Here is a 24880-nt window from a genome sequence, read left to right as displayed (position 1 = left end):
GATAAACATCATAGAAAGACAAGTTTTCAAGTGAAATTGGGCGGTTAATTATTTTTATCTGAAAAGCTAAATATTCAAAATGGTTAAGAAGATATGGATGTTCCTGAATGACAAGCAGACACATGAAAATAGCAGCAAAATGATGGAACTGATACAAGTGAAACAAACTGATCAGTTTTGGTAAAAAAATTAGTGCTCCCAAACGGGGCCACCAAAAATCACCAAATTTTGTGGAAAGGCTTGTGACACGTAAGACGGTTTTGTAGAAAATTCAGAACCAAATTCTATAGGGTTCGGGTTTTATAGACTCTGGATCAGACCATTGGAAAATGGGTCTAGATTAGGTTTCAGATTTGATAGGGTCCGTTAAAAGGATGGTTCTCCTACCTGGGATAGAGTTTGGGGCCGAGTTTTTTAGGGTTGACTAGGAACACCTTGGAGCACCTACAGTTAAAATATGTGGTCTAACTAAGGTTAGATTAGGGAAATATGGTCATGAAAAGTCAGGTCAGAATTTGCAGTTTACAGCATATCCAAATGTGAACATAGGTTGGGTTTCAATGGTTTGGGCAAGGGATAGCAGGAGATTAACACACTTATTGAGCCTAGCTGATTGTTTTGAGGGACTGATATGGTCTTGGTACTGCTAAAAAGGTTTGGGCTTCACAATTGAGGCTGAGGATGGCTTGGATGCCAACACTAAACTTGAACCACTTGAAATGGGCCTTGGCAAGAGCCTTGGTCCACAATGAGTAGGCGGATCACAAGGACCAACCAACCAAGAGCAAGTGAGTCAAAGAGAGACTTAACTAGACAGAGAAAGAGGGACGAGAGCCTAAGGGAAAAGAGAGAGAGAGAGTGAGAGACAAGCTTAGAGGGAACACCTCCAAGATTTTTCAATTCTTCATAGGGAGGAAAAAGAACTGAAAAGATATGGAAGAAAGGCAAGAAGGAATGCTTGGATCTCAAGCAAATCTTCAAACTCCAAGGGAAATGGCGTGGGATGAGAGGTGAGAAGGAGGCTGTACCAAGATTTGTGCCCCTAGGGCACGAAAATCAAAGCAAAGACAGATTATGGCTGGGCGCCACCTTCCTTTTAAACGATAGCCTTTATTTTTGGTTATTTTTAGAAAAGGGTTTAAAAACTAAATTATATCTGGGCGCCTCTTTGGGTAGGGTTTTTTTTAGAAAATGGTTTATGAAAACGTGAATGGGCTGGAACTGGGTTGAATCTATGCAATTTGATCCAGATCCAAGACCCAGATGAGTGATTTGGATCCTGAATCTCTAGATTTGCTCCGAGGTTTGACCCGCTACACTGTAAATGCAATAATTTCCTCATTTTAAGTCCGATTTCGATGAAATTCGAACCATAGCTCTATAACATCATTATTCACCTAAGTGTGGACCTTAAACCTATAGATGATGCATTTATACAGTGAAAGTGTATTAAGAAAATGTATAATTTATGCATCATCAAAGATCTGTGGTCACATTCATGTCTCCCATCCTGGAAGCATCTAAAGAGGGAGAGAGGAACTAATGTGTGCAGTAGGCAATGAAAAAGTTTGAGTCATTGACTTAGTTTCAGTTATTGCTAGTTTCAATGCCCAACTAAAAGAAGTTGGAGATGCATCCACTTATAGTGGCAATGGGAGATAGAGAGGGATAGTATAGAGAATAGAGGAAAATGAACATGTACAAGGGTAGAGGGGGTACCTCAGCAAGGGGATGATGCAAAGCCTAAGATTGAAGAGATGGTAGAGAATAAAAAAGTCAGAGATATTAAGATGAAGATTGATGTAGAGGGTCCTTAGGAAGTGGAGGAGAGTGAGGGTCCTTTGGCTAGATCAGATGCTCAACCAAAGGTTAACGTTGAGCTAGAGAGTACAAAGGAGGATCTTAAGAGGGGTCATTTGGAGGGATCAGAGAAGGATCCTCAAGACTTTGAGGTAGAGGTCCTGATAGTAAGGTAGTAGATCAACCCTTAGAGGAGCAAGTGCATGCTCTGAGGAATAGGTCACAACGGCAAATAATTTATAGTACTGGTGGATAGGTACTTTCTTTATTTGTTATTATATATATATATATATATATATATATATATATATATATATATATGTGTGTGTGTGTGTGTGTGTGTGTGTGTGTGTGTGTGTGTGTGTGAAACATGTTTTTAGGATAACTAGTTTGAATGTTGTAGTAGTTCAATGTTTAAAGTGTTAGATATGTGTGTGTATGAAGCATGCTTGTAAGATAACTATGTTGAGTATTGTAATTCATTTATTAAATTATCATATATATATACATTCATTAAATTATCATACATATGTACATATGAAGCATATTTTTAGGATTAGTTTAATTTTTGCATTTGATTGATTAGTTTGTCATGCATGTGTGAAATATATTTTTAGGATAAGTACATTGATTCTTGTAATTCAATCTTTAAAATGTTATATTTATGTGTGTAAGTATGTTTGTAAAAAAATTTCTTTCAATATTGTATTTAATGATTAATTTGTCATATATGTGTGATTTGAATTTGAGTCTTATATTCAATAATTAAACTGTGATATTTGACTGATTCTGGCAAAATTAATTATGATTGCAAGATCTGCAGCCAAAGGATTCAAAATATCCAACATCTTGCATGTACTAATTCTATTGGTCTCAAGTATACAAGTAATTTATAATACTAACAAAGGAAGCGAAGGACTAACTGAATCAAATGCATTTTAAAAATTCTTCTTGGTTAAACCTTGGAACACTAGTCACATTCTCTTAGAGTTTGTTGTGTAATTATGAAATCTAGTAACCAACACATTCTAGTTCAAATATATTGAGATGACCATCAAGTTGGAAGACGTGGCATTAATCACTATATTTAAGTGACATAGAGAGCCAGTGATTGCATATTGATGAGAAGATTTCAAGTACATGTATAGAGTTTATTTGGGAGGGAATGAGGATGCGTTCGAAGGTAAAGGGATGAAGTTATCATGGCTAAAGAACCACTTTGACCCCAAAAGGGAAAGGAGAATGAAGGAAAAGTTATTGTGTGTTAGAGGAAAGAGAAGTGCTAGGGTAGATAATATAGTGAGAACATTCTTTCTCTACTTCTTTTGTACATACATATTCATCAATATTGGTGAAAAATCAATCCATGAATCGTACATGCAACTATTGCAAGACATAGATCGCGTTGTTGAATACACATAGGGAGAAGCCTCACTTGCACACCTATATGCTAGCTTGAGTAACGTGAGGCATGAAAGAAAAAAATATCATCGGCATGTTGGTGGTTAGAGAATTTATTCTTTTATTCTACCTTAAACATTAATTTATACTCAAACATTATTGATGTACTATATTGTGCATTAATTCGTGTATTGATCTTTGCAAGTTTGGATATGAGAGCAAATATCTATTGCAAAGCCCTTGAGACATTATTGTGTTCCAAAATTTTCACGTGTTGTAATATATAGTTGGTCATGCAATGAAAAGGAAGGAAATTATCGAAGAGTATTGACTCCTTAAATGAGAAAGGTCATGTGCGCTATAAATTTGTGTGGGCTGACGAAGGCATATGTATGCATGAAAAGCAATTTTCTATACTGTTATGAATAATATGATATAGGACTAATTATGAATGAAACTTTGTTCTATAGGTGACGTGGTTCTCTTACAAAGACGTGGACGAGGAGGAGGAAAATGTGGTTATGCAAGTCATGGACATCACAAGGTGGAACATTTGGTTGCACAACATGAATGAAGTTGAGAGACAAATGGCCAGTTGAGTGGTCTGATAGTTTGGGTTTGTTCAACAACCACCCCATCGCCCTCGTACTGTTATCAAAAGTATCTTTTTTGTGCGAATGGTCAGACTAAGGATTACCCCATGATATTTTGCTTTAAACTTGAAGGCTGACATGAAGGCAACAATGACATCAGCTTGTCATCCATGATACGTACCCACTTGAACAAGAATGTTAGCTAATGATAACCTTCAAGTTTGCAAGCAATCCCTCTGCAAAGAGGTGCATGAAGGAGGAGGAGGAAGTTGGGGCAATGAGTCTGAAGCACATAAAGACGGAAAGTTGAGCATATATAGAGTTGACTCTTGTAAGAGCTGAAATTCACTTGTTGAAGGATTTGTCTCAAGCATTGGAGTCCATTATATGAACTCAAACTAACTTGATCACCAACAAGTATTAGGTTATCTAGGGAATAAGAACACGCCTAACACATCACAATGATGATTTCTATTTTTAGTTAACATTATTTTGTCAATCATTATAATTTAGCAAACAATATTTTTTAAATAATTATAATTTAGTTTTGTTACTTTTATAAATAATTACAATGTTTATAATTAAGTCACAATACTTTTGCAATTGAAGTTGTAATTGAATTTTTGTTTGTATGAATGTTACTGCTTGAATGTATATTTCCAAATTTAAATATTTTTGTATTTGCATACCTATAACTTTTGTCATTGAATACTTTTCTAAATTTGAATGGATATACAACTTGTGTTAAGTTATAATGTTTGAATTTAAATATCATTTCTAAATATATATGATTTGTGTTCATGTTTGAATTTAATGTGTATACAATAGGTAAATTTTTATTTCATGAGTTTCTGAATGTATATGATTTGAATATACAATTGGTGATTTTTTTAATGTTATATATGCAATGACTTCTAGACAACATTCATACACTAGGATGCGAGGATAGGGAGGTCTATACATAGTGATGTGAATGCACTTCATTACTTATGAAATGGAGGACATTCACATATTGTGATGCAAAGATAGGAAGGTCTGTGTGATGTTTATGTGAATGTACTTTATTATTTGTGAACTAAAGGGCATTCACATGCAGTGATATAGATGTACCCATTATTTGCAAAATTGAGGACATTCACACACTGTGATACGAGGATAGGGAGGTTCGCATGATTCTTATGTGAATATACTCTATTATATGCAAAATTGATGACACTCACATGATGTTTATGTGAATGTACTTTATTATTTGCTAAAGTCATTTTTCAACTTAAGTTACTATATACTTAAGTGAGATCTGCAAGCATCTTACATACAAAGATCATCAGGTTCTCAACCTCTACTTGCGAATATGCATCTTATTGTCCTGTATGAATGTCAGCACTTTCGCATAAAGTTTATGTAAATATACTTCATTATTTATGAATTAAGGACATTCACACATTGTGATGCAAAGATAGGAAAGTCTGCATAATGTTTATCTGAATGTACTCTATTATTTATGAACTTGTGGGCATTCATATGATATTTGTGTGAATGTACTCTATTATTTATGAACTTAATGACATTCACACACTATTCTGTGAGGATAGAGAGGTTTTCATGATGTTTGTACAAATATACTCTATTATTTATGAATTTTGAGGACATTCACATGACGTTTATGCGAATATACAATGATATGAATATACCTATTATTTGCAAAATTGAGGACATTCACACACTCTATGATGCGAGGATAGGGTGGTCTGCATATGTAATAATAGATAATTTTTTAGTATTCCTGATCAATTATGATATCTATATTTTAAACCTTTTTCATGACTTATTTTATGTTTTTTCAATGCACGATTGTAAACACCCCAAATTTTCCTCATCCATTCTCAAACAACCCTCCTCATGCAGTGCCAACCCTGTCAGGTCGGTGTAGGAGTCAAACCCTGAGTCAATTTCAGAAAATCACCACTTTACCCATTTCTACTAGGAAAATTACCATTTTACCCCTAGGACATCCCAAACCCCAGTCAGTCGAAGTCAACCAAGCTCATTGGTCAGTTCAGAATAGTTAGAATATTAGTCATTTCAAGCTCACCCGAGCTCACAATGAACAAACCATTTTCATTTATGACCATTCTTGCCGAAATTGGATCATTTCTTCAGAAATGAGCTCATTTCTCACTCAAATCTAAGCCAATTGTCTCTGAGTCAGTCATTCATAGTCAGTCATATTCCTCAGAGTCTAACTTGAGCTCACCAAGAGTTCAAGTGCTCCAGTTTCAGATCAAAACCATTTCCAAGTGTCTAGGAGCCCGTTTCAGCTCTTTCAACTGAAATTAAGCTGAGTCTGGTCGATTGAGCTAGTATTCGAGCTTCGATTTTAGTTCATGTCAGTATTACTGATCTTTGTTTTAGCTCAAACCCAGCTCAGATTTGCAATTCACTTTACTCCAGTGACCATTTCTTACAATTTCTCTAAAAATGACAGCTTTTCTTGAAAATTTAGTCGGAGAGTTCAGTTGAGTCAATGTCTTGTCAGTCCAGTTGGGTTCTGAAACTCTAAAACCCAGCTCAATCCAGCTCACATCCTAATTTTCAGTGTCACGCTAGCTCGGTAGAATCTGAAAAGTATTTCTTGAATCATTTTGCAAATTTTATCAATTTTAACACTTTTTGAACTGGTACAAGTGTCAATCGGGGTCTAACATCCCAAATTTTTCATTCAGGGTCTGCATTTTGCATAGCATTTCATGTCATTTCATATCATTTCTCAATATTTCATAACATTTCATCACATTTTATTCCATTTTCAAAGTCCAGAACTTCAGTTTTATAAATTTCAATCCAGATTGAGTTTTAAAAGTTTTCAGAAATCAATTTCAAACCCTGGGTTTTCAAAATTAACATTTTTACCCTCGGAAGTCTAAATTTGGAAATATTTTCTCAAGAAAATTAATCTGGATTTATTTTAAACTCAAATTTTCAAATTCGACACTGGATTTGCTTCACAACGGGGTATTGAACTTCAAAATCCGAGCTCGTTTCAAAAACTGCCAAAAATAGCTCGTTTCTTGAATGATGACCATTCTACCCCTATGATTATCAAAATAAATTTCAAATTTGAAAAGAGCGCCCACTCTGAGATGTCTCCTTCATTCTCATTTTAATAATAAAAAAAAGATGTTATCTTCTCTTTTTCTTTTTGATTTCTTTCGTTTTTTTTTTGTTTTTTTTTGTTTTATTATTATGAGAGGAGGTGGGACCCACAAGGTGGTCGACCAGCCCCCTTTTCTCTTCCCTTTCTTTCCTTTTTCCTTCCCCATTTTCTTCTTCTTCTTCTTCTTCTTCTTCTTCTTTTCTTTTCTTTTTCTTCCCTTTCTTCTTCTTCTTTCTTTTCTTTTTTTTTCTTCTTTTTCTTCCTCTTTCTTCCTTCTTTCCCTTCTTCAGCCCACTCACGTAGAGCTCCCCCTCTCCCTTTTCTTCTTCCTCTTTTATCTTCTCCTTCTTCTTTCCTTTTCCCTTTTTCTTCCTCTTTCCTTTCTTCTCTTCCCTTTCTTTCCTTCTTTTTCTCTTTCCAAATAACTACCCCATACGGCTGAAGCAAGGGGTCTCCTCTAATCTCACGCACACCTCTCTCTCATAAGATTGATCTCTCATTAGAACCTAGGTTTTTAATTTATTTTTCCCTAAGTTCATAGTCTCCAATCCTAAAGGGCTCTCTCTCACGGTGGTTTCTCTCCAGCCCTATCTTCCCTTCTCACGCTCCACTCCTTCCAGCCAAAAGAGCTCTCTCTCTTCAGATCATTGCAGATACAACCTCCAAGCTCCTTGGCTCCAGCCATAGTCACCCCATCTACAAGGTGCAGCCATCTATACCTTCACGCCAGCCATCACTGCAAGCATCTTCTTTGCAGCAAGAGACGCCCAACAGTCCACCTTCAACTCGACTTCACCCCCTACAACACCTCCTTCACGCCCAGCTGGTGACCATCTTCTTCAAGTCACAGCTATAGTCATTGCAGTTAGCATCTCCATTACAGCACTCACCTTCAGCAAGTCCATCCTTCTAAGGCTCTTCCTCACGTAGCGGCTACCTCCCTTTGGTGTAGTTAGCCCTAGCCGTAGTCGCAGCCTCCTTCAACCTTCAGCCGGTTCCAACCAAGCTTCCCTCCCAAGGTAAGAGAAATGATTTCTTTGTTTTATTTGTTATCATTATCAATGTTATAAATACAACATATGAGCTCATTTTTTTTTAGATGAAAGGCTGTGTGAGGGAAGAAGACCCATCCGATGAATGGATCAGATCACTTCACACCACAGCCACATTAAAAATTTATGATTCGTATGTCCCTTATTATCTTCTTTCTATGTTTAGATGTATACTATAGGCATGGTGTTTAGTTTGATTTGTGGGTTTCTGATTACAAACTACATTAGTTTCATTAAAATGCAGCTAGTATTCTGTAGGGTTATCATCAATATGCATCATGTAGTCATCATTTCATGTAGAGGATAGTCATGTTAAATTCTGAAATTTTTGTTTTAACTGTACTTGTTTGTTACAGATTCTCTGTAAAAAATACAGATTGGTTTCACACCTGCAACCCTGTTTTAAAAATCCAAAATCATATCATGTTTTGAACCCCCTGGAAAATCCAAATTCTATTTTAGCAGACTTTAGGGTCCTAAATCACCCCCGTGGGAGATCCGGATCCTCCCCTAAAAATTACAGTAGATTCACGATGGAATCTACTAATTGTTTGAAAATTTTGAGATTTTTATAAACATATTTGACCTCTGTAAAAAAATCGATTTTTTCATACCTCTGGGAAAACCTTGATTTTTCTTTGTTAGGGTATAGACCAACCCTAATGTGCTGTGTTCGCTCAACCCATAGTCCGAATGCCAAAACTTTTAACATGAAAGTTATTACTAACCCATTCCCCTGTCATTTCCCAAAATTTAGGAATTTTTGGGATTGTCCAAGTATTTTTCCCGAAATTATCTTTTCTGTCTGACAGATTCCAATATCCAGAAATTCCAGAGATCCAGATCTCTGATAACAGTGTGCCCATTTCCAAACCGTAACTCAAATCCCAATGCTGTAAAAAGATGAAATTTGCCTCTGTTTGTCAGGGACATTTTCCCATAATTACAGCCACTTTCCCATATGTCTACTATTCTCATATTTTCTCCGGAAACCTGTCCGTTTGCCCTAAACCCTAGAGTCGCCATATTCCGATCTGACTTGCCGCTATTGTCCAGCTACGACCATAGGTCAAAACCAGAATCTGTAAAATGAAAAAATCCTTGCCTTACTGTCCTCTGTCACCCCATAAAATTTGGAAAATTTTTATGGAAGTTTGATATCCGAAATCTAATTTAGAATCATCATTTTAGGCAAAATCTTGATTTTTTAGAATTTTTAGCTATTTTCTATATTAAGAAAATACAAAAAATAGATTTTCGAGCTCCATTCTGTTTTTAGGGTTAGTTTAGGTGTCCATGCCAAATTTGGCTCAAATCCAAGTTCATTTTCTTTGCATGTTAGTTTATTTTTAAATTCAGAGGCGAAAATCGAGTCAAACTTGATATTTTATGATATTTTTACCATTTTAGGGTTTTTATCATGTAAATAAGCATATAGAATCATATTAGGGTTAATTTCAATATCATTTGCATTCCACATTTTCTATTTTTCCAAAATTTATTTCAGAAACCCCTGGTTTCAAGGCCATAGTCTTGTTATCAGGGGCATTTTGGTCATTTTGACCTAAATTTCGAAATTTCCAACTTCAAATTTCCAAATTTTTGTGCATATCATCATATTTCATCATATTCTGTTTGATTTATTTCATTTAATTTTTAAATTTCCAAATTTTACAAAAATTCTTTAAGAAAACCCTGATTTCAAGGTCATGAGGGCATTTTGGTCATTTTGACCCCAATTTCGAATTTACAAGTTTATTTTCAAAATTTATTCCTTATTTCTCATGTTTATATCAAGAGGGGTATGAATTTGGGTTTATATCTGAATAATATCCGATAATTTCCAATATTTTCGGATAAATTAAGAAAAACCTACATTTTTGTGCTAACATTGTTTTCTAGTTTTGCAGGAACATTCAAAAAGAAGACTTAGATTTTATTCTTTTATTTTTATTCAATGTAAAGATGTAATAATTTGGAATAAGAATTTACATTTCTGCTTAGAATACGACTGTCTGTTCGAAACATACCATTCTGTCAGATATGGCTGGGACTCTTTTGTTACTCTTCCACTTTTTCTCGGTCCTCGTGTCTCTGCTGATTATAAAGAGTGGTGGCAAACTGTCTGTCTGTCCCCTCTTTCTCAAGTTTATTATTGATGCAATCATGTTTTCCCTTCAATGAATAAAAAATCTTTCAAATTCTTCATTCTTGGTTTGACGACCTCGCCTAGGTAACAAGGCATAATTTTCAGTTGTTTATTTTTTTTGCAAAGGAATGACAACGCAATTGTCGTAATCCCAGCGATGACTCAATCCCTAGTAATGGGATATTCTTTCAATTGTCTACCAAATTTTTCAGCAAATATTTTCTTCAATCCTCCTGTTTTAAAGAAATATTTGCTCAATCCTCCTGTTTTAAAGTTGTTAGAATTAGGAAAGCCCCTATTGCTATACATCTCAGTTAATTAAGTAGCTTGCAACGGATTCTTGGCGCAATACGAAGAAGGCAGGCTGATAGAGCATGCAATTTACTATGTCAGCAAAACCTTCATTGATTATGAGAAGAAATACTCTCAGATAGAGAAGACATGTCTAGCTCTGGTTTGGATGTGTCAAAAATTGAGACACTATCTGTTAGCATCTGAAGTCAAAATTCTATCCAAATTAAATCCTCTCAAGTACATTCTCGAGCAACCCTTTCTCAGTGGACGGATTGCCAAATGGCAAGTCCTATTGATGCAGTATGATCTGAAGTATGTCTCCCAACAATCTATCAAAGGCCAAGCGATCGCAAATCAATTGGCAGATTTTCCTCTAGCAGAGGATGTTAAAGCTGAGGATGATTTTCCCGATGAGCGGATCTGTAATATTCAACAATCTTTAGTTTGAAATTTATTCTTCGACGGTTTCAAGAACATGTCAGGCATAGGAATCAGGATTCTGCTAATCACACCAGAGAAGGAGATGATCCCCTTTTCTCTCAAACTGGATTTTCAGTGCACTCATAATATGGCCGAGTATGAAGCTTTGATACAGGGTCTGAAAATTCTACAGTACTTCAATGTCAGAAGAGTGCATGCTTATGGCGACTCTTTTCTCGTCGTCAATCAAGTCCTAGCCGAATGCCAAGTGAAGGATCAAAAATTACTTCCTTATCAGAAGATTGTCTCAACTCTTGCCAATAAATTCAAAGAATTCCAACTTTTCCATATAGAGAGACTTCAATCAAGTTGCAGACAGGTTAGCCAATCTGGGATCCATCATGTCTTTCAAGAGCAAAGAATCTTGTCGCTCCTTTGAAATTGGCAGACTTAATCAACCTACTTTCGTCCCAGTAGAGCAGATAAACCAGGCTGAACAAAAGAAAAATCCCTGGTATCATGACATCAAAAATTTCATTGAAACTGACGAATTTTCTCCAAAACTCTCAAAGAAAGAACATCGAGCAATTCAATGCATGTCTGCTTGATATTTTATTCTTGCTGATGTTCTCTATCATTGTGGATTTAGTTCTGAGTATTTCAGATGTTTGGACGAAGAAGAATCCAAAGAAGTCGTGCGAGAGGCACACAAAGGCATTTGCGCTGGTCATGTTGGCTACCAAACTCTTGTCAAGCAAATCATTCGAGCAAGATACTACTGGAAGCAACAAGATTGTTATCATTTTGTGAAGAAGTGCATTCAATGCCAGATGCATGCACCTTTCATTCATGCGCCAACGACAAATTTGCAATTTGTCGTCTTGCCATGACCATGTTTTATGTGGGCTTTTGATGTTGTAGGCCCCATCACTCCTTCTACTTCAAATGGCCACAAATATTTTCTTGTCATAACAGAATATTTCACTAAATGGGTAGAAGCAGTCACTCTACGCACGGTAGAAGGTCGACATGTAGTCTCATTCATCCACAAGAATATCTTGTGTCGCTTTGGTATACCGCATGATATTGTGTCAGACAATGGCAATCATTTCAAGAATGAGAGAATGAGGATATTCTGCTCAAAGTTCAGAATCCATCATCATTTCTCAGCTCCTTATTATCCTCAAGGGAATGGTCAGGCAGAGGCCACCAATAGGATTCTGATTCGAATCCTGGAGCGAACTTTGGAAACAGGCCGTGACTGGAATGAAAAGATCCATGATGTAATGTAGGCATACAGAACCACCATTCGAACTCCAACTAATGCTACTCCGTCAGAACTTGTCTACGGAACTGAAGTAATACTGTCTCTACATGTTCAGAAACCTGCTCTGAAATTTGCATCACTTCTAGAATTACCTCTTGATCAGTATCAGCAACAGTGGCTAGTACAACTTGATTTGCTAGATGAAAGAAGACTCAGAGCAGCAGAGCACGCTCAATCGTATCGTTAGAGGATAGCCAGACAATATGCAAAATCTGTTATTGAAAGAAAATTCTGAGTCAACAATCTAGTGCTCAGATCAACGGCTTATCTCAAGCATCGCCCGGGTGGCAAGTGGTCGCTAAATTGGGAAGGTCCCTATGTTGTCAAAGAGGCATTACCCCACAATTCATATCGGCTCATCAATGTCGACGGAGTGGAATTACCAGATCCCATCAATGCTCGGCATTTGAAAAAAATTTATACTTAAATCATGTCTTATTCTTTGTAATTCCTCAACTTTTTTTCAATAATGATCAAATTCTCTTTTCCCGGTTATACTGAGGCATTTTTAAAATTTCTTTTTTATCCGCAAATACCCTGTATGCAAGCAGGATAAACAAATCTCTCATTTTGCACGCATGTGCACCCATTTACATCATTTTGCATTTATTTGCACACATGGGCATTCAATTGCATTCATCTGCGTTCATTTGCATCAATTTGCATTTGCATCAAATTCACTACCCACTCAGGATAAGGGATAATCCTGAGACCCCGACAATCATTCTCGTTACAATTCCCAAATACTTTAAGAGCATAAGCCTCTTTCAAAAATTCAAGTCTCAATTTAAAAACAAGGTATCTTTTCAAAATCCAGTGCTCAAATTCGACCTTACATCAACACAATGGTTCGAAACATACCATTTTGTCAGATATGGCTGGGACTCTTTTGTTACTCTTCCACTTTTTCTCGGTCCTCGTGTCTCTGCTGATTATAAAGAGTGGTGGCAAACTGTCTGTCTGTCCCCTCTTTCTCAAGTTTATTATTGATGCAATCATGTTTTCCCTTCAATGAATAAAAAATCTTTCAAATTCTTCATTCTTGGTTTGACGACCTCGCCTAGGTAACAAGGCATAATTTTCAGTTGTTTATTTTTTTTGCAAAGGAATGACAACGCAATTGTCGTAATCCCAGCGATGACTCAATCCCTAGTAATGGGATATTCTTTCAATTGTCTACCAAATTTTTCAGCAAATATTTTCTTCCAATCAAAATCTCTCTAAAAAACCTAACCATCAGCTTTGCCTTGCAGAGAGCGTTCATGATATTCAATGGTTCAGACAAGGTCAGGGAAGAAAGTTGCATCAATCGAAGGCATTGCATATTCAACCGCTTCAGAAGAATAGATGGACTCACCCCGATCTGTCAAAAGTCAGGGTCAGCAAGCAGATGATGGCATTGATCCTCAGATGTATGCCATGTTTAAAAAGATGATGACCAAGATACTGGCAGAACAAGCTGAAGCCAGTACAGAGCAAACCCAGGTCAAGAAGAAGGCAAAAGGTCGGGTGGTCAAGAAAGTTTTGAAGATAGCCAAGAAGCATGTTCAGAATGCTTATACAACTGATGAGGAAGAATCAGTAGAAGACACATATGAAGAAATTCAAACTCAGCAGGTACTCCGCAAGTCTACTCAAGGGAAGGGGTCAACCCATAAATTTAAAGAGTAGTCTGTCAATGACTCTGACCAGTCGCAATTCAGAGATATGGTCAGGATGGTTCGAGATCTGCAAGCCCGCGACAAGGGCAAGAAAGTCTTCACCAGCGAAGACTTCTACGATGGTTTGGACGGGGATGATAATCTCGAGAATCTCCCCAGAAAGTTTATCAAATTTGATGGTTCTGGCGACCCCAAGGCACATCTAGCTATGTTCTGCGCTGAATGCACCAAATTCAAGCGAGATAATCAGGCTCTTTTCCTTTGTTTCCCTCGCAGCCTGGAGGGAACCGCAGCTAAGTGGTATTCAGAACATGTCAACCCTATTGAGCTGAAAGAATTTGATAAAGTGGTGAATATGTTCATTGAAAGATTTTTGTTTAATGCTGAGGCACTTCCCACCCTCAGTCATCTCTGCGACCTCAAGCAGAGAGAAAATGAGAAGGCCAGAGATTTTATTCATCGCTGGAGGTCAGCCTGCAATAAAATGAGAGATCCCATATCATAGGGGCATGCTTTGTCCCTAATTTTTGTGTAATTTCTCACAGCCTCTTAGGGGCCTCATCTCTACTGCACCATCCAGAACATTTATTGAGCTAACAGAGCGAACCGAATGGCTCGAATTGAGCGTGGAAAATGGAGTTTATGAAGGCTTCACATTTACTAAGAACAGTAGTCAGAATGAGCAGAAAAAGAAGACTCACTTCACCCATTCTGTCAGAAAGGACAAATGGAATCATCGCAAAGGGTAGAATAGAGATTTTTGTTATGGTGCAGAGGGTTCAAATCCCCATAAGAATGATCAGAAAGGAAAATCTATCCCTCAATTCAACAAGCCGCTCCAACTAGAGCAGGGACCAAAACCTCGAGAGAAAGTGAAACATAAAGGCTGGACTTATGACAGGAAATTCACTCCACTGGATCAATCACTCAAAACTGTGCTCGAGTACATGTTGACCAAGGAGATGGTCAAATTGCCCAGATTAGTCGATCCCCCTGTGCCCATGGGGAAATTCAAAGATCAATTTTGCAAATTTCACAAAATAGTGGGGCATAATACTGAGAATTGCTTTGTTCTCAAGAATATTGTTCAGGATCTCATCGACAAAAATCTTTTGATAGAGGGTGCCGAAGATGAGAATATGGAAATTCTGAAGAAACTGTTTCCTCATCATTCTACAGTGGTTATTTATGAACAACCTTTTCAGCGACAGAAGCATATCAGGCCATGCTCTGAAAAAGATATGAAAGTTCAACATCAGGTCCTTGTGCTGCAACAGGCTCAGTCCAGTACTCAGAAGATGGACCTCATCTCAGCCTTTGGCAAAATGAAGGTATCTGCAAAACCTGCCAAAGCATCCTCTGAGGCTACTAAAGGAATTCCTGAATTCCTCAAACACTTCATCAAGCCTGCCCCAGAGAAAAATGATACTTCAACTCAAAAGTTGATAATTGCATTGTTCAATGTCTCAATTTTGGATCTAGCCCAAGCTTCCGCCAAACATCAGCGGGTGTTGGATGATCTGTTGCGGAAAATCAAGGTGAAACAGAGTATAACTCCTTAAGACATGGCCCAGATAGTCAATCAGGCCATGATGAATGCTCTGATTACTTTTTCAGATGAGGATCTCCCGAAGCCTCATGTATTCCACAATAATGCTTTATACGTTGTGATTCGAACCAGAGGAATGATTGTTCCTCATGTGCTGATAGATGGAGGCAACAACCTCAATATATGCCCAGAAATGACAGCCAAAGCCTTGGGCATCAAATAAGAGGAGTACATTCCAGACCCAATCACCATCTATGGGTTTGATAATCACGTCCAGACGACGAAAGGAAAAATCTTCGTAGGGATCTTCATTGATTACTCAATCCATTCAGTTCTCTTCCATGTGGTCAATGTGCCGCCAACCTATAATCTATTGTTGGGACGACCATGGATCCACAACACGAACGTAGTGCCGTCTACTCTGCATCAGTGTGTCAAGTGGTCAAAAGGTGGAATGATCACAACAGTCTTGGGCGAGAATCCAGAGCAGAGACTTGCACAACCCATGGTTCCCAGACCCACTTTCACTACCGATATCCCTAGTATTAGGGGAATTGATGAGGTCAGTTTCGAAGAGAATTCAAGAATACTGCAGACGGCAAAGCAGCCAGAGCACACAGTGGCTATGACTCGATGGAGAGACCCACAATTCTTTAAGATCGGAGGACAAATTGACTACAACACATTCAAGGATCATCCTCTGTTCTCTCAATTTATGAAAGCCAAAAAGGGATTCGATCTGTTAGTAAAACATGGCTATCAGCCTTTTCAAGGCCTAGGCAAGAATGGAAATGGCCGCCTCGAGCCAATCATTCCTCAACACTATCTTCAGAGAGCCGGATTGGGCTTCAATGGCAGAAGATCTTAGAAGGGCACTGTTTTCGTCAAAGGAACGCACTAAAGGCATATGCTTGTCTTTTCATTTCTATTCTTTTGTTTCCGCATTGGGATGATATCCCATTTTATTTCAACTATCGTCATTTGATCAATTCTATCTTTCAATAAAGTTGCAAGTTTCCTTTGTCTATACGGATGCCATTTGTCTCTTTACTTCTCAATATCAAATCTTTGCAAAATTGTCATTATTTTGCTCTTTTTCAATTATTTTCTCAATAAAAAGCAATTTGTTTTATGATGGGAGATTTCTCTGAATCAATTTATTCTCCATTTTTCAGAATGTCTTCCCGATCTATCAAGAAGTTCGTTCTTAATCCAAATGCCTTTTCGAAGCCGACAATAATTCATCAGGTCAAAGTAAGAGCAAAATGCAGTCAGACTACAAAGCAGTCAGAAGAACTCGTAGAGTTTGATTCAGCTCTTAAAAAATTACCAGAATTTGCTTCAATTCAGAAACAAGATGAGCCATCATCCTTAGTTCAAGATCTGACTGAGGACGTCAATATTGGGTCAGAAGATGATCCTAAAATTCTCAAGATTGGTAGCAGTTTGAGCCCAGAAGAGAAAGAAAGGCTCACCAATTTTTTCAAGCAACATGAAGAAGTGTTCGCATGGACTTATGAGGACATGCCAAGTCTGGATACCAAATTGGTTAAGCATCGCCTCGTCCTAAAACCAGATGTCAAGCCAGTTAAGCAGAAACTGAGAAAAATGGATCCCTGAGTAGAGCAACAAGTCAATGAAGGTCTGGAAGACCTACTCAAAGCAGGGTTCATTTGAACCATTGACTATCCAGATTGGCTGGCAAATATTGTCGTTGTCTCTAAAAAGAATGGCAAAGTTCGAATTTGCATCGACTTCAGAGATCTCAATAAATCGACCCCTAAGAATGATTATCCGCTTCCTAATATTGATCTTTTGATCGACAACACGGTGGGTCATGCTATGTTCTCTTTTATGGACGGATATTCTGGATATAATCAGATCAAATTGGCCGCTCGTGACCGGTCCAAGACATCTTTCACTACTCCTTGGGGCACTTTCTGTTATACAGTCGTGCCATTTGGGCTTAAGAATGCTGGAGCTACCTATCAACGTGCTATGGTCGTCATTTTCCATGATCAGATGCACAAAATCATGAATGCATATGTCGATGATATTATGGTAAAATCCAAAGAAGAGGAAGATCACATTGAGGCTCTCAATCAAGTTTTCAAGTGGCTCATTCTTTACAAGCTAAGACTCAATCCACAAAAATGTGTTTTTGGAGTCGAATATGACAAGTTGTTAGGCTTTCTAGTCAGCAAAAAGGGAATAGAAGTGGATCTCGCTAAGGCCAAAGCCATCATTGACATGCCGCCTCCGACTAATCTCAAAGAATTGCGTAGCCTTCAGGGACGTATGCAATCAATCCGGCGATTCATATCCAATTTGGCCATGAGATGTGAGCCTTTCAATCATTTGTTCAGAAAAGGAGTGAGGTTCGAATGGGGACCAGAGTGTCAGCAATTGTTCGAACGCATCAAGAAATATTTGCTCAATCCTCCTGTTTTAAAGTTGTTAGAATTAGTAAAGCCCCTATTGCTATACATCTCAGTTAATTAAGTAGCTTGCAACGGATTCTTGGCGCAATACGAATAAGGCAGTCTGATAGAGCATGCAATTTACTATGTGAGCAAAACCTTCATTGATTATGAGAAGAAATACTCTCAGATAGAGAAGACATGTCTAGCTCTGGTTTGGATGTGTCAAAAATTGAGACACTATCTGTTAGCATCTGAAGTCAAAATTCTATCCAAATTAAATCCTCTCAAGTACATTCTCGAGCAACCCTTTCTCAGTGGACGGATTGCCAAATGGCAAGTCCTATTGATGCAGTATGATCTGAAGTATGTCTCCCAACAATCTATCAAAGGCCAAGCGATCGCAAATCAATTGGCAGATTTTCCTCTAGCAGACGATGTTAAAGCTGAGGATGATTTTCCCGATGAGCGGATCTGTAATATTCAATAATCTTTAGTTTGAAATTTATTCTTCGACGGTTTCAAGAACATGGCAGGCATAGGAATCAGGATTCTGCTAATCACACCAGAGAAGGAGATGATCCCCTTTTCTATCAAACTGGATTTTCAGTGCACTCATAATATGGCCGAGTATGAAGCTTTGATACAGGGTCTGAAAATTCTACAGTGCTTCAATGTCAGAAGAGTGCATGCTTATGGCGACTCTTTTCTCGTCGTCAATCAAGTCCTAGCCGAATGCCAAGTGAAGGATCAAAAATTACTTCCTTATCAGAAGATTGTCTCAACTCTTGCCAACAAATTCAAAGAATTCCAACTTTTCCATATAGAGAGACTTCAATCAAGTTGCAGACAGGTTAGCCAATCTGGGATCCATCATGTCTTTCAAGAGCAAAGAATCTTGTCGCTCCTTTGAAATTGGCAGACTTAATCAACCTACTTTCGTCCCAGTAGAGCAGATAAACCAGGCTGAACAAAAGAAAAATCCCTGGTATCATGACATCAAAAATTTCATTGAAACTGACGAATTTTCTCCAAAACTCTCAAAGAAAGAACATCGAGCAATTCAATGCATGTCTGCTTGATATTTTATTCTTGCTGATGTTCTCTATCATCGTGGATTTAGTTCTGAGTATTTCAGATGTTTGGACGAAGAAGAATCCAAAGAAGTCGTGCGAGAGGCACACAAAGGCATTTGCGCTGGTCATGTTGGCTACCAAACTCTTGTCAAGCAAATCATTCGAGCAGGATACTACTGGAAGCAACAAGATTGTTATCATTTTGTGAAGAAGTGCATTCAATGCCAGATGCATGCACCTTTCATTCATGCGCCAACGACATATTTGCAATTTGTCGTCTTGCCATGACCATTTTTTATGTGGGCTTTTGATGTTGTAGGCCCCATCACTCCTTCTACTTCAAATGGCCACAAATATTTTCTTGTCATAACAGAATATTTCACTAAATGGGTAGAAGCAGTCACTCTACGCACGGTAGAAGGTCGACATGTAGTCTTATTCATCCACAAGAATATCTTGTGTCGCTTTGGTATACCGCATGATATTGTGTCAGACAATGGCAATCATTTCAAGAATGAGAGAATGAGGATATTCTGCTCAAAGTTCAGAATCCATCATCATTTCTCAGCTCCTTATTATCCTCAAGGGAATGGTCAAGCAGAGGACACCAATAGGATTCTGATTCGAATCCTGGAGCGAACTTTGGAAACAAGCCGTGACTGGAATGAAAAGATCCATGATGTATTGTAGGCATACAGAACCACCATTCGAACTCCAACTAATGCTACTCCGTCAGAACTTGTCTACGGAACTGAAGTAATACTGCCTCTACATGTTTAGAAACCTGCTCTGAAATTTGCATCACTTGTAGAATTACCTCTTGATCAGTATCAGCAACAGTGACTAGTACAACTTGATTTGCTAGATGAAAGAAGACTCAGAGCAGCAGAGCACGCTCAATCGTATCGTCAGAGGATAGCCAGACAATATGCAAAATCTGTTATTGAAAGAAAATTCTGAGTCAACAATCTAGTGCTCAGATCAACGACTTATCTCAAGCATCGCCCGGGTGGCAAGTGGTCGCTAAATTGGGAAGGTCCCTATGTTGTCAAAGAGGCATTACCCCACAATTCATATTGGCTCATCAATGTCGACGGAGTGGAATTACCAGATCCCATCAATGCTCGACATTTGAAAAAAATTTATACTTAAATCATGTCTTATTCTTTGTAATTCCTCAACTTTTCTTCAATAATGATCAAATTCTCTTTTCCCGGTTATACTGAGGCATTTTTAAAATTTCATTTTTATCCGCAAATACCCTGTATGCAAGCAGGATAAACAAATCTCTCATTTTGCACGCATGTGCACCCATTTACATCATTTTGCATTTATTTGCACACATGGGCATTCAATTGCATTCATCTGCGTTCATTTGCATCAATTTGCATTTGCATCAAATTCACTACCCACTCAGGATAAGGGATAATCCTGAGACCCCGACAATCATTCTCGTTACAATTCCCAAATACTTTAAGAGCATAAGCCTCTTTCAAAAATTCAAGTCTCAATTTAAAAACAAGGTATGTTTTCAAAATTCAGTGCTCAAATTCGACCTTACATCAACACAATGGTTCGAAACATACCATTTTGTCAGATATGGCTGGGACTCTTTTGTTACTCTTCCACTTTTTCTCGATCCTCGTGTCTCTGCTGATTATAAAGAGTGGTGGCAAACTGTCTGTCTGTCCCCTCTTTCTCAAGTTTATTATTGATGCAATCATGTTTTCCCTTCAATGAATAAAAAATCTTTCAAATTCTTCATTCTTGGTTTGACGACCTCGCCTAGGTAACAAGGCATAATTTTCAGTTGTTTATTTTTTTTGCAAAGGAATGACAACGCAATTGTCGTAATCCCAGCGATGACTCAATCCCTAGTAATGGGATATTCTTTCAATTGTCTACCAAATTTTTCAGCAAATATTTTCTTCCAATCAAAATCTCTCTAAAAAACCTAACCATCAGCTTTGCCTTGCAGAGAGCGTTCATGATATTCAATGGTTCAGACAAGGTCAGGGAAGAAAGTTGCATCAATCGAAGGCATTGCATATTCAACCGCTTCAGAAGAATAGATGGACTCACCCCGATCTGTCAAAAGTCAGGGTCAGCAAGCAGATGATGGCATTGATCCTCAGATGTATGCCATGTTTAAAAAGATGATGACCAAGATACTGGCAGAACAAGCTGAAGCCAGTACAGAGCAAACCCAGGTCAAGAAGAAGGCAAAAGGTCGGGTGGTCAAGAAAGTTTTGAAGATAGCCAAGAAGCATGTTCAGAATGCTTATACAACTGATGAGGAAGAATCAGTAGAAGACACATATGAAGAAATTCAAACTCAGCAGGTACTCCGCAAGTCTACTCAAGGGAAGGGGTCAGCCCATAAATTTAAAGAGTAGTCTGTCAATGACTCTGACCAGTCGCAATTCAGAGATATGGTCAGGATGGTTCGAGATCTGCAAGCCCGCGACAAGGGCAAGAAAGTCTTCACCAGCGAAGACTTCTACGATGGTTTGGACGGGGATGATAATCTCGAGAATCTCCCCAGAAAGTTTATCAAATTTGATGGTTCTGGCGACCCCAAGGCACATCTAGCTATGTTCTGCGCTGAATGCACCAAATTCAAGCGAGATAATCAGGCTCTTTTCCTTTGTTTCCCTCGCAGCCTGGAGGGAACCGCAGCTAAGTGGTATTCAGAACATGTCAACCCTATTGAGCTGAAAGAATTTGATAAAGTGGTGAATATGTTCATTGAAAGATTTTTGTTTAATGCTGAGGCACTTCCCACCCTCAGTCATCTCTGCGACCTCAAGCAGAGAGAAAATGAGAAGGCCAGAGATTTTATTCATCGCTGGAGGTCAGCCTGCAATAAAATGAGAGATCCCATATCATAGGGGCATGCTTTGTCCCTAATTTTTGTGTAATTTCTCACAGCCTCTTAGGGGCCTCATCTCTACTGCACCATCCAGAACATTTATTGAGCTAACAGAGCGAACCGAATGGCTCGAATTGAGCGTGGAAAATGGAGTTTATGAAGGCTTCACATTTACTAAGAACAATAGTCAGAATGAGCAGAAAAAGAAGACTCACTTCACCCATTCTGTCAGAAAGGACAAATGGAATCATCGCAAAGGGTAGAATAGAGATTTTTGTTATGGTGCAGAGGGTTCAAATCCCCATAAGAATGATCAGAAAGGAAAATCTATCCCTCAATTCAACAAGCCGCTCCAGCTAGAGCAGGGACCAAAACCTCGAGAGAAAGTGAAACATAAAGGCTGGAGTTATGACAGGAAATTCACTCCACTGGATCAATCACTCGAAACTGTGCTCGAGTACATGTTGACCAAGGAGATGGTCAAATTGCCCAGATTAGTCGATCCCCCTGTGCCCATGGGGAAATTCAAAGATCAATTTTGCAAATTTCACAAAATAGTGGGGCATAATACTGAGAATTGCTTTGTTCTCAAGAATATTGTTCAGGATCTCATCGACAAAAATCTTTTGATAGAGGGTGCCGAAGATGAGAATATGGAAATTCTGAAGAAACTGTTTCCTCATCATTCTACAGTGGTTATTTATGAACAACCTTTTCAGCGACAGAAGCATATCAGGCCATGCTCTGAAAAAGATATGAAAGTTCAACATCAGGTCCTTGTGCTGCAACAGGCTCAGTCCAATACTCAGAAGATGGACCTCATCTCAGCCTTTGGCAAAATGAAGGTATCTGCAAAACCTGCCAAAGCATCCTTTGAGGCTACTAAAGGAATTCCTGAATTCCTCAAACACTTCATCAAGCCTGCCCCAGAGAAAAATGATACTTCAACTCAAAAGCTGATAATTGCATTGTTCAATGTCTCAATTTTGGATCTAGCCCAAGCTTCCGCCAAACATCAGCAGGTGTTGGATGATCTGTTGCGGAAAATCAAGGTGAAACAGAGTATAACTCCTTAAGACATGGCCCAGATAGTCAATCAGGCCATGATGAATGCTCTGATTACTTTTTCAGATGAGGATCTCCCGAAGCCTCATGTATTCCACAACAATGCTTTATACGTTGTGATTCGAACCAGAGGAATGATTGTTCCTCATGTGCTGATAGATGGAGGCAACAACCTCAATATATGCCCAGAAATGACAGCCAAAGCCTTGAGCATCAAATAAGAGGAGTACATTCCAGACCCAATCACCATCTATGGGTTTGATAATCACGTCCAGACGACGAAAGGAAAAATCTTTGTAGGGATCTTCATTGATTACTCAATCCATTCAGTTCTCTTCCATGTGGTCAATGTGCCGCCAACCTATAATCTATTGTTGGGACGACCATGGATCCACAACACGAACGTAGTGCCGTCTACTCTGCATCAGTGTGTCAAGTGGTCAAAAGGTGGAATGATCACAACAGTCTTGGGCGAGAATCCAGAGCAGAGACTTGCACAACCCATGGTTCCCAGACCCACTTTCACTACCGATATCCCTAGTATTAGGGGAATTGATGAGGTCAGTTTCGAAGAGAATTCAAGAATACTGCAGACGGCAAAGCAGCCAGAGCACACAGTGGCTATGACTCGATGGAGAGACCCACAATTCTTTAAGATCGGAGGACAAATTGACTACAACACATTCAAGGATCATCCTCTGTTCTCTCAATTTATGAAAGCCAAAAAGGGATTCGATCTGTGAGTAAAACATGGCTATCAGCCTTTTCAAGGCCTAGGCAAGAATGGAAATGGCCGCCTCGAGCCAATCATTCCTCAACACTATCTTCAGAGAGCCGGATTGGGCTTCAATGGCAGAAGATCTTAGAAGGGCACTGTTTTCGTCAAAGGAACGCACTAAAGGCATATGCTTGTCTTTTCATTTCTATTCTTTTGTTTCCGCATTGGGATGATATCCCATTTTATTTCAACTATTGTCATTTGATCAATTCTATCTTTCAATAAAGTTGCAAGTTTCCTTTGTCTATACGGATGCCATTTGTCTCTTTACTTCATAATATCAAATCTTTGCAAAATTGTCATTATTTTGCTCTTTTTCAATTATTTTCTCAATATAAAGCAATTTGTTTTATGATGGGAGATTTCTCTGAATCAATTTATTCTCCAATTTTCAGAATGTCTTCCCGATCTATCAAGAAGTTCGTTCTTAATCCAAATGCCTTTTCGAAGCCGACAATAATTCATCAGGTCAAAGTAAGAGCAAAATGCAGTCAGACTACAAAGCAGTCAGAAGAACTCGTAGAGTTTGATTCAGCTCTTCAAAAATTACCAGAATTTGCTTCAATTCAGAAACAAGATGAGCCATCATCCTTAGTTCAAGATCTGACTGAGGACGTCAATATTGGGTCAGAAGATGATCCTAAAATTCTCAAGATTGGTAGCAGTTTGAGCCCAGAAGAGAAAGAAAGGCTCACCAATTTTCTCAAGCAACATGAAGAAGTGTTCGCATGGACTTATGAGGACATGCCAAGTCTGGATACCAAATTGGTTAAGCATCGCCTCGTCCTAAAACCAGATGTCAAGCCAGTTAAGCAGAAACTGAGAAAAATGGATCCCTGAGTAGAGCAACAAGTCAATAAAGGTCTGGAAGACCTACTCAAAGCAGGGTTCATTTGAACCATTGACTATCCAGATTGGTTGGCAAATATTGTCGTTGTCTCTAAAAAGAATGACAAAGTTCGAATTTGCATTGACTTCAGAGATTTCAATAAATTGACCCCTAAGAATGATTATCCGCTTCCTAATATTGATCTTTTGATCGACAACACGGTGGGTCATGCTATGTTCTCTTTTATGGACGGATATTCTGGATATAATCAGATCAAATTGGCCGCTCGTGACCAGTCCAAGACATCTTTCACTACTCCTTGGGGCACTTTCTGTTATACAGTCGTGCCATTTGGGCTTAAGAATGCTGGAGCTACCTATCAACGTGCTATGGTCGTCATTTTCCATGATCAGATGCACAAAATCATGAATGCATATGTC

This window comes from Nuphar pumila, chromosome 9 (assembly GCF_984573655.1).
Source record: "Nuphar pumila chromosome 9, dmNupPumi1.hap1.1, whole genome shotgun sequence".
In the NCBI taxonomy this organism is placed as follows: domain Eukaryota; kingdom Viridiplantae; phylum Streptophyta; class Magnoliopsida; order Nymphaeales; family Nymphaeaceae; genus Nuphar; species Nuphar pumila.
The sequence above is the reverse complement of the archived record's forward strand: the minus strand, read 5'-3'. Positions refer to the sequence as shown.